At 38.6% G+C, this 11,290-nt stretch overlaps 1 pseudogene; it reads right to left on the bottom strand.

Annotated features, from left to right (window-relative positions):
• Positions 1 to 8,649: 8,649 nt before the first annotated feature.
• On the bottom strand, positions 8,650 to 10,878 carry LOC145052763 (subtilisin-like protease SBT3 pseudogene; annotated as a pseudogene).
• Positions 10,879 to 11,290: the final 412 nt, after the last annotated feature.

Raw genomic sequence — 11,290 nt, 5'->3', positions numbered from 1 at the left:
TTGAGTTTCACGACTATCTAAAAGAATGCGGAATTGTTTCGCAATTGACGCCTCCGAGAACGCCACAATTGAATGGTGTGGCTGAGAGACGTAATCGGACCTTGTTGGACATGGTTCATTCTATGATGAGTCGGACTTCGTTACCACCAAGAAGGTTGCCAAGACTCCTCACGACATGTGGACAAGGAAAGCTCCCTCGTTGGCACATATTAAGGTTTGGGGTTGCGAGGCTTTCGTAAGACGAGAGACTTACGACAAGCTTGAACCTCGTAGTGAGAAGTGTTATTTCATCGGCTACCCACATAAGTCTTTTGGCTATCTTTTCTATAGACCGAGTGACAATGTTGTCTTCGTTGCTAGAAGAGGAGTTTTCCGAGAAAGGGAATTGATAAGCCAAGAAGACAGTGGGAGGCAAATTGAGCTTGAAGAGATTCAAGAGCAAAGCGATGAAGGAACCTCTAGCACTGGCACTCAACCCAAGGAGGAAACTCCTGTTGAGCCCGTTGATGAGTCCTTACCTCTTAGACATACTAGTAGGGTTAGTGTTCAGCCCCAGTTTTATGGTTTTGATATTACTAATGAAGGGGATACGTTTATTAGTGATGAAACACTAATGAATTTGGACGAACCTAGCAGCTACAAGGAAGCCATGGCATGCCCAGAGTCTGCTAAATGGAAAGAGGCGATGGACAACGAGATTTAGTCAATGTACAACAACCAAGTTTGGAATTTGGTTAATAATGTACCGGGTCGTAAGACAGTCGGGTGCAAGTGGATCTTCAAGAAGAAGACGGACATGGATGGGAAAGTGCATACTTATAAAGCGCGATTGGTTGCGAAAGGCTTTACTCAAACTCCTGGAGTTGACTATGATGGGACCTTCTCACCATTTGTGAAGATAAAATCTACTAGGGTAATGCTCGCAATAGCCGCCTTACATGGTTATAAAATATGGCAAATGGACGTGAAAACCGCTTTCCTTAATGGAAAGTTGGCTGAGGATGTTTACATGAATCAGCCAATGGGTTTTGTCGATGCGAAACATCCAAATAGAGTATGAAAGCTTGAGAAATCCATTTATGGATTGAAACAAGCGTCTCGCAGATGGAATCTTTGTTTTGTCGAGAAAGTTAAAGAGTTTGGTTTTCTGCGAAGCGAAGATGAATCTTGTGTATATGTCAAAGCCAGTGGGAGTATAGTGAGCTTCCTCGTATTGTATGTCAATGACATACTGCTCATAGGAATCGACGTCCCAACATTGCGGGAGGTCAAATCCTGGCTTGGGAAATTTTTCGCTATGAAGGACCTCGGAGAGGCTGCTTATATTCTGGGAATAAGGATAGTAAGAAACAGGGAAAAGAGATTGATACAACTCAGTCAGGATACATACTTGGATAAGGTACTAAAGCGTTTTATTATGGAAAATTCCAAGAAAAGGGAGTTGCCAATCCAAAGCAATACCAAGCTGAGTAAGACTCAAATCCTGAGTACAGAGGCAGAGATAGCTGATATGAGCCGAGTACCTTACGTTTCCGCAGTAGGCTCTATCATGTACGCTATGACTTGTACTCGCCCTGATGTGGCCTTCGCTTTGAGCATGGTCAGCAGATATCAAGGGAACCCTGGTAGAGCTCATTGGATTGCAGTTAAGAATATTCTTAAGTACCTACGAAGGACCAAGGAATGGTTTCTAGTCCTCGGTGGGAGTGATGACTTAAGGGTAAGAGGGTACAGTGACGCTAGTTTTCAGACGAATCGGGATAATTACCGATCGCAGTCGGGCTGGATCTTTACCCTAAACGGAGGAGCAGTGACTTGGAAAAGTTCCAAGCAGGAAACCGTAGTTGATTCAACGTGCGAATCAGAGTACATTGCGGCAAGCAAAGCATCAAAGGAGGCTATATGGTTGAAGAACTTCATTGGAGACCTTGGAGTTATGCCATCCATAAAGGAGTCGATGGAAAATTTTCTGTGATAATGAAGGAGCGGTTGCCTTAACCAAGGAACCAAGACATCATGGTAGATCTCGACATATCGACAGAAACTACAATTTTATCAAACATCAGGTAGAAGAGGGACTCCTCGTTGTGAAGAGAGTATCATTAGAAGAAAACCCAACAGATCCCCTTACGAAGGGACTGAGTAGGGTCAAACACTTGCAACACACTAGGAGCATTGGGCTGAAGGATGATATAAGTTTGGATTAGATAGGAAACATGTAATAGATAATTTGTACTTGACATTTGATGAATAAATAAAGTTGTGTAACTTATGAGTAAAGCTACTATCTTGTGTTGGTTATTTATCTATTGTTTCACTTTTGCATGTTTTGACTTCCTGAATGATAGGATTATTCGAACAGTCCACAGTCGTTCATATTTTGGAAGTAGATGTGAATGAAGATTGTCATGAATTGTTTGTAGATTGTCTAAAAGGTTTTAGACATAGCAAAGGTATGTTGCAAAGTTCATGAGTGCTTATGAATATGATTTGAGCATTGGAATAAACTCGTGTTTGCTGGTATCACTTCATGGTTGTTTTACCTTGAGTGATTGCAAAGCGATAATATCATATAGTCTTAAAACTTAGAGATATGATTGTTGTTTGCTAGTTGGTTATGCATTGATAATGTGTAAACGCATTAGTAACTTGATGTTAAAAAACACATTGTTGTGCATGATTTAATTAGTAAATAATAGATGTATATGAGTCGAAGTTAATCTGTTCCTTTTATTCTATGAGAATAAAGGAGATATCTTGGCCACTTGATGATTTGGTTTGACTTATGTGCGAGGCCCGGTCAGAATGAAGTTGATGTGTTCAACTAAATTCTATGTCAAACAAGTCAGAAATCGAGGAACAAATGCTGGACGATAAGCATTGTCAACATGATATCTAGAATAGAGGATTATACAATCCCTTATCTGAATGACAATTTGCTGATCAAAGTTGACAACGAAGTATAAGAGCTACGATTGCTAATCGGATCCTGAATTCATATGTGAGATATAGTTACTAGACTTATCCAAGTGGGAGACTGTAAGATTAGTGTCTAAGCGCGTAACTATATTTGGTATGTACTTGACCCGGTTGTGCATGGTCCTTTTGGGTTGCCTTCACCAAAGCAACGTGACAAGGTAATTATAAGGAGAGAGAGAGAGAGAATATTATGGTTTATTAATATATTAGAAGAATAATATATTAAAGGAGAAATCATATTTATTCAATTAGTATTGGTCATAAATTAATTAGGAATTAATTTGATGACTAAAAGAGATTAATTAAATAAAGGGGCATAAACTGTCAAATGTGTGATACTTGAGTTTTGGACTGGGAAACCTAACGGGCTAAAGGGGGAACGAAATTATGATGGGGATCCATCATATTTTCGTCCAAGGCCTTATTCCAGAAGGTTCCTTGGGCTGCTTGGTGGCTAAGCTGTCCATTAGGGTTTAGACTGAAACCCTAGCAACCTGCAGTATAAATATGACCCCTAGGTTATGAAAATCGGCTACACTTGATTCCAAGAGAACCCTAGGGCCGAAATTAGCATCTCTCACCCTCTCTCATATTGCCTTCTTGCTTGTGGGGTTTGTGAACCATTAGAAGAGTTACAATTGTGACTCTAAGCTCAAGATCAAGAAGACTACAAGGATTCCAAGTTATTTGAAAGAGGTAAACACTTAGATCTGTTCTTATGATGTTATTTTCGAATTATATATGATAGATCTGGGGTTGAAAGTCTTGGATTCAAAGCATGTATAATAAATAAACCTAGATCCAAACATTAGGGTTTGTATGAGCACATAGGATTGTTCTTATGCATAAAACCCATCACCTAACCATATATAATTTTCAAAGCATACACTTAGCAATTAACTGAGCCGATACAAATCCCAAGTAATACATAGCATCTAAAATCCCCTTGGCTATAAAGCATCAAAAAAATCAGACAAATCTAGCATGCAATCTTGAAGGTATCCTTAGCCATACTCTACCATGTAATTCATATAACAACATACTAATCATCATATTCATGTATGGGTATTTTGGGATTCACTTACTTGAGCTCGATTGATTGCACGAATCACAACCCTTTTTTGAAAAAAAAATTTAGAAAACTTATTTTATTTTCAAAAGATTATCAATTCCTCATTTTGAGTTCAGACACACCCATGATTATGCCTGAATCCCTCAAACCAAGACTCTAATACCACTTGTAACATCCTAAAAATAGTGATAAATTATTTCATTTTTAAAATCATCAAAACTATACATCACGTGTCTCAAAACCATCATAATACAAATGTATCAAAAACATCAAAGTAAAATTATCATCGATGCAGAAATCATAAGGGGGTGTTAGGCGATCACTCCAGGCCCTTCCCTTTCGAACTGGAAGTACCTGAGAAAGTTAAACCAAAAAAGCATAAGCATAAATCTTAGTGAGTTCCCCAAAATACCACATACCATACAAGCATTACCATGGGCTACCCCCATGGTCTTGCATATAAGTACCATGGGCAATCCTCATGGTCTTTCATACTATTTCCAAGGGTTTCCCCCAAGGTCTTCCCTTGCAGTGCCTATGCTACCCAAGGACTTACACATAAGCGTTATGGGTTACTTCATGGTCTTTCATACAAATGTCACGGACTACCACCACGATCTTCCATACAAGTATCACAAAGACAACTATCATTCTGCATAGCACAATCTAATGGGCCGACATTGGGTCCTTCGACCCACAAGTAAATTGAGAAGACTCACCTATCAGACGATAATCTACTGCTATTGCTCTCACTGCCAAAAATACAAATGCTATACACCACCTATACAGTCACATAAAGTAAACCCTTAGCCCACATTCCTAAACTAGGAGTTTGACCAAAACCTAACTCAAGTCAAAAACTCAACGGAAAAAGTTGACTTCAGTTGACTGCCACATTGTGGTCATCCATGACCACGTCATGGTCCACAAACGACAAAACAGACGATGATCCCCAGTCGTCATGTCGTGGCAACCCAATGCCACGTCGTGGGCACTAGGTTCTTAACAGCTTAACGGATTAATATGTTTCCTTTGATCCCGAGAGCTCTAAAGCTTAGATCTAGTCCTTTCTATTTTCTAAATGGAACTTTATCCCTTTATACGCTCCAAGAGATAAAAATCTCAAACCCTAGGTCCAATAAAGGCAAAACATGACATAGACTTAACCATTAAGCACTTAATCTCAAAAGTTCTCAGTCTATCAACTCCAGAAGAGTTTCCAAAACCAAAGCAAACCTAAAAGTTGGTGATTTATAGCCATGCATGTCTAATGCAGGTTTTAAACTCATATTAGGTCAAAATAAGGATTATGACAAAATATCCCATGCATGGCTCAAAATCCAACCATACTTCCGATCCAAACCATCAACCACTCCAAATATCCTAGAGATTGATAAAACTAAAGATCTAGCAACCTAACAACATAAAGGTGGAGTCTTGGACACTTATAAAGGTCCCGAAGTGTGCTAAGATAGGGAATGGAAACTTGCTTGCTGGATCTTGTCTCACTTTTTCTTTCTTCTTTCTAATATGTTTTCCAAAAGCACCAAATTGAGCTTTAACAATGAAGAAAAAGGATTAGGGTTTCTTCAGGGATTAGGAGGATGATGGAGGCTAAAGATGGAAAAAACCTACCCTCCTAATTCCTTTAAATATGGTGAAAACCCATAAAATTAGGGTTTAAACCACTATGTGGCAGCCACGCCGTGACCCATAAATTATCACGTCGTGGCGAATTAAATGAAGTCAGCATCCAAAAGTTCCTTGCCACGTCGTGGCAACTCCAAACATCCAAAATAAATAAAATATACCTCACGATTCGGATGTTACATATAAGATGTCTCAAGACAATGACAATTATTAGGATAATTTAATTGTTGTTGAGATAGGAATGCATTACCAGAAAAATTGACAAATAACTTGTTTACAAAAGCCTTTTATTGATGATTTTCACTTCCACTACTTTCATTGAGTTTGTTCAATAAGGAACAAAGTTGAAGATATCGATCATTTGTGAGATCATGCATCGAGTGAGAATTGTTTTGATGAGATGTTAAAGGGACATATTCCTCTGGTTCATCGTCGTTATTGATTTAAAAACAAGAAGCATTAGAAACATTAGTAGTTGCATTTCTGGTTTTGGTGAACTTGAAATCCTTTGGGAATCCAACTAATCTATAACACTTATTAGCAATGTGACCAGACTTCTTGCAAAATATACACGAAAGATGCTTTCTATTTTCATAATTCTCTTTGAAGTTGTTTCCATTAGATCCAGAGTTAACATTTATAGAAACATTTAATCAAGTTGATTCAAATATGAAATTGGAAGGAAAATGTACATCTCGTAGTTTTTCATCTTGCATTAGAAGTGCATAGGATTGAGAAGCTATTGGAAGTGGTTTCATTATGAGTATATTGCTTCTGAAAAAAAAATTGTAATTTGCATTGAATCCTATTAGAAATTTTATAAGCTTCTGATTTTGTTAAATCTCTTGCATCTGCTTTACATATACAATTAGGAATGGTTGAGAGGGCATTTAACTCATCCAAATTCTTCTTTAATTTGGTGAAATAAGTTCCAAGATCATTGTATCCTTGAGACGGATCTAAGATTCTTTATAAAGTTGATAAAGCTTCGCACCATTGGATTGACCAAATTTATAATCTGGATCTTGCCAAATTTCTTGTGTTGAGGAAGAATCCATGACATGCCCATATAATTACATCTTTGCCTTGGATCAAAGGTTTTGTGATGAGAAGAAGTTTTGATCACTTCTACATTCACGAACCCCACTTTTTTCTTAGTAGACAAAGTTATCGTGATAGCTTTCTTCGACGAATCAAAATTTGATCCATCAAATTGTTTTGAAACCAATAGCATGATTAGAGATAAAGAGCAGTTGAGGAGTTTTAAACATAATTTTTGAATTAACTGAGATGAATGTGAAGCCACTTTAATCAAATTGAGAAAGATATGAAAAACAGAGTAAGAATGGAATGGAGAATGATATGAAGAACAAAGTGATGATCACTTAAAGGAGCTCTGATACCAAGTTTGCTTTTGAAGAAATGAAAGTAAAGATGAAATATTTTTTTTACATATTTCACTGTATTGAATTCATTAAGTTACATTGGTGAACCAAACTAAGCTATATATATATATATATATATATATATATATATATATATATATATATATATATATATATATAGAGAGAGAGAGAGAGAGAGAGAGGTTTCATTGAGATTAAAATTAAAAAAAGAGATCTTGAGAATCAAATTTCAACCATATATTTCACATTTGCCGCTCTAACCCTCCGATGTACTGGCACGATATGCCTATTATAATCATAAATGATTATATAGCATCGCCCGTTCCTTTCTCATCCGCCACCATCCCCACCACCCCAATCGCCACCGACACCACCACTATCACTACCTCTGACACCAGCTGACCCCATCACTGTCACCTCCGTCATTTATACCACTGCCACCTCTGTCACCACCACCTCTTTTGCCACTAACTGTCATAATCATTTATGATTATTCAGTTTGTGAACAGACATATATGTATAATCATTTATGATTAGGCAAACCCTGTAGCTGCCGGTACGCTGGAGCGTTGCAACGACAAATGAGAAATATGTGACTGAGGTTGAATCTCAAGATCCTTACTTTTTTTTTAATCTCAAGTGAACCATACCATATATATATATATATATATATATATATATATATATACTAACAATTGGCAAGTTTAACTTGTGGGAAGCATATATGGTTGGTGATTTTCTTGCATGACATTATGCTGAAGTTTTATTATATTTAGTTTTTGTTCATATGTAACCTATAAAAATAAGAAGTATAATAAAAAGGTACCAAATGAGTGGTCTAGAGTTCAATGGAGTGTCACATCATCATTCATTATTCCGTATAATTCTATTTATTTTTATCCCACAATGCATTAAACTCTAAAAGTTCAATGGAACATATTAAAAAATATTTATTTAAAGTTTTAAAGACTTTCTTTTTTTCCATTGAAGAGTTCAATGGTCATTGAATTCCAAATTCATTGAATGACAAGGTGGCATTTCACAATAGAGTTGTATCCATTGAATGACAAGAAGGCATAACATCTCATTCAACTCTTCCATTAAACTCCCCGTTATAGATGCTCTAAATGAAGTCTATATTGTGGATAATTTGTCTTTATTTCACATGTTATCTTCTATGAGTGATAAAAGAAGAAATAAAAAAACAGAGGTTGTCGTTGATGTAGATCAAAGTTCAGTTTATCAAATTTTTCGTGTTGTTTGATTGATCTTGTTGATTGATTTTTCTTAGATTTATAATCATGTGAATCTATTTGATTGTAAAACATTCGGTTCTTTCGAAAAAAGCAGCAAGTGAATGGATATCAAATTATTCATACAAAAAATCGTACAAACCAAGTATTGATTCATGCACGCCTTCATGATTCAATGCATGGTTGTATATGTCTTTATGCTTTAAGAAACATTACAATGGCGTCTGTGTTATTAGTATCAGAATCTCAGAGATCATCACAAGCTGCAGAAGGTTAACGACAACTTATATCAATAACTGGTGACAACGATAGGGCTAGACACCGTGTGGTTATTGTCATCGATCCATTTGAGATAACCATAGTTAACTTTTGGAGCGTCTTTGTCCACTTTTATGCTCAGTACAAACTTCTGCTTCTGATATTTGCTAGCAAATTTGATGGTATTAGGCTCCACGCTGACTATCATTCCAGAAGGAATCTCTAGAGAAGCCCAGTAGGTGGATCCAGGAACTCCAACATTTGTTAAGGTCCTGGTGAACTGCTTTTCTGATAGAGAAGTGGTTTGGTTGAAACTGGCGATAAACGAAGGGTAGTTAAGATCTGTATGGTTAATATGGCAACCCCATCGACTTCTTCTTATAACAGCACCCATTTGTGTTTCATTGTATCCAAGATCACATAAAAACTGAATATAATCTTGTGTATCCAAATCATAGATAAGTCCAGGGTCCATGGCTCCGTTAGGGTTAACGTGGCCTGCCCCAAACCCTAATGGTGTAGCCGTGAGTCCGTTCCATTGGTCATGAATAGTTCCTAGTTTATTGTCTCCTTTGGTTGCAGTTGTCATTATAGCTGACCGGATAGCTGCTGGACTCCAGTCACGATGAACAGCTTTCACCAACGCTGCAACTCCAGCCACGTGTGGAGCTGCCATTGATGTACCAGAGTAAAGAGCATAATCTGTTAGCAAGTCATAGCCTCCAGCGTCCATGAAAGGCACATCTGGTCTCACTGCTGCAAGCACATCTACTCCAGGAGCAAGAATATCAGGCTTTAGAATGTGTGGGCTGATAGGATCAGGTCCTCTGGAAGAGAAATACGCAACTTCGGGTGCTGGTCCGGAGCCTGTTTTCGTTGACACAAATTGCATACTTTTCACAATCGATGTGTTTCTCCATGCGTATTCCATTATTTCGTTTCCGTATCGAGTAGGCAACAATATGCCTGGAATGGAATAGTCCTCCGGATCAAGAAACAATGATTCCGTCAAGAAAATTGCACCGTATGCACCTGCGTTGCTTACTACTTCCATTTGCCCATAAAGATCCGTCAGGTTGGTGGTGTCACACACTACTACTTTTTCCATGACTTCGGTTCTACTCAGAGATACACATCCGGATTTCTTCGGATCATCGCGTCCAAAGTACAATAGTGTATTGGATATAGAAACGCGTTGTGGAAAGTAAGACGTCCCTTCGAATTTCAACCCATTTCCGAGCTCCAATGTGGCTAGGTAACTCCGGTCAATAGTCCCTGCACCTACGGTCATGATCCATGGTGCACCGTTGTATATTGAACTTGAACTTGGTCCTTCGTTTCCAGCTGCACAAACTACAACTATCCCTTTCTCTATGGCTGAAAGTGATGCAATGGCGATTACATCCTCGTAATAGGGTGTTTGACCTAACCCTAGAGATATTGACATTATATCGACCCCATCGGAAATTGCTTGATCCATGCCAGCTAGAATGTCAGTAGCTGCGGATGCGAATGTGTCAGATGACCAGAGGACTTTGTACATGGCGACATGTGCGCCTGGTGCTATGCCTCTCGCTGCTCCTTTTGCATAACCGAAGTGACTCGCACCGAAGACATAGCTACCTGCAGCTGTGGATGATGTGTGGGTCCCATGACCCATGAAGTCTCTAGCTGAGTCAAAGTCGTACTCGGTGGAGATATTAATACCTGCTGCCTGGAGCCCTTTGCTAAAAGATCGAGCTCCGATGAGTTTCTTGTTGCAAAGCGACGGGATAAAAGCTGTGCCATTCTCGCACTTCCCTTTCCATCTTGCCGGTACTTTAGACATCCCTTTATCGCTAAAGCTCTCACTTTCCGGCCAAATTCCGGTGTCGATTACTCCTATAATCACGTCTTTCCCGTATGAAGCGGTTGGCCATATGCCGGAACTGCGTTTCAGTCCAAGAAACTCCGGCGAATGGGTGGTGAACAGCTTGCCGAATGACTCTTTGTAAGTGGCAACATGAGCAGGAGACTTCTCGACCTCTGTTAGTTGACAAGGGGTGAGCTTAGCACTGAACCCATGCATGACATGTGTATAAGAGTAGAGAAATGGCTCTTTATCTTCACGACAAGTCAATGAAACGGAGTTTACAGTGTGTTGATGCCATGACTCGTGGTCTGAGAAGTGGTCAGGTTTTGAGGAATGGTCCATGTGGATGATATAAGTTTGAGACATTTGAGGCTGTGTGGATGCAACAATGAAGGCTGGTAGCAGCATCAGTAGCTGAACCAACAACATTGAAGAGAAAAAAGACCTTTCCATGGCCGAGTAATTAATTAAGTGTATCTTTGGATGATGATGATCATTAAGCTAAAGAGTGTGATATATATAAGGTCTGTAAACTAGATGAAAGTATTCTGACCAATTCTATTCTTGACGTATATTTCTAGGTGCATCAAATATAAAACAAGTATAAATCTAAACACTTAGTGATCGGCGTTATCGCAAACTTGCTTGGAAGATGTACTTCATTTGTTGTAACTATATAAAAGTACTGTCTCGTTTGACCTATCGAGCAACATTTGAGATGCTGTCTTAATTGTCAACCGATGAGTAATTTGCACATTGGTTTTGTCATCGCTTTCTTGTCTATAAACTTTCTGAGAAACCGAAGCTCGATCTGCCCCGA

The sequence above is a fragment of the Lactuca serriola genome, chromosome 1, assembly GCF_051521515.1.
Source record: "Lactuca serriola cultivar US96UC23 chromosome 1, Lser_US96UC23_V15, whole genome shotgun sequence".
NCBI classification, from domain to species: Eukaryota; Viridiplantae; Streptophyta; class Magnoliopsida; order Asterales; family Asteraceae; genus Lactuca; species Lactuca serriola.
This window is presented reverse-complemented; position numbering and strand designations above follow the sequence as displayed.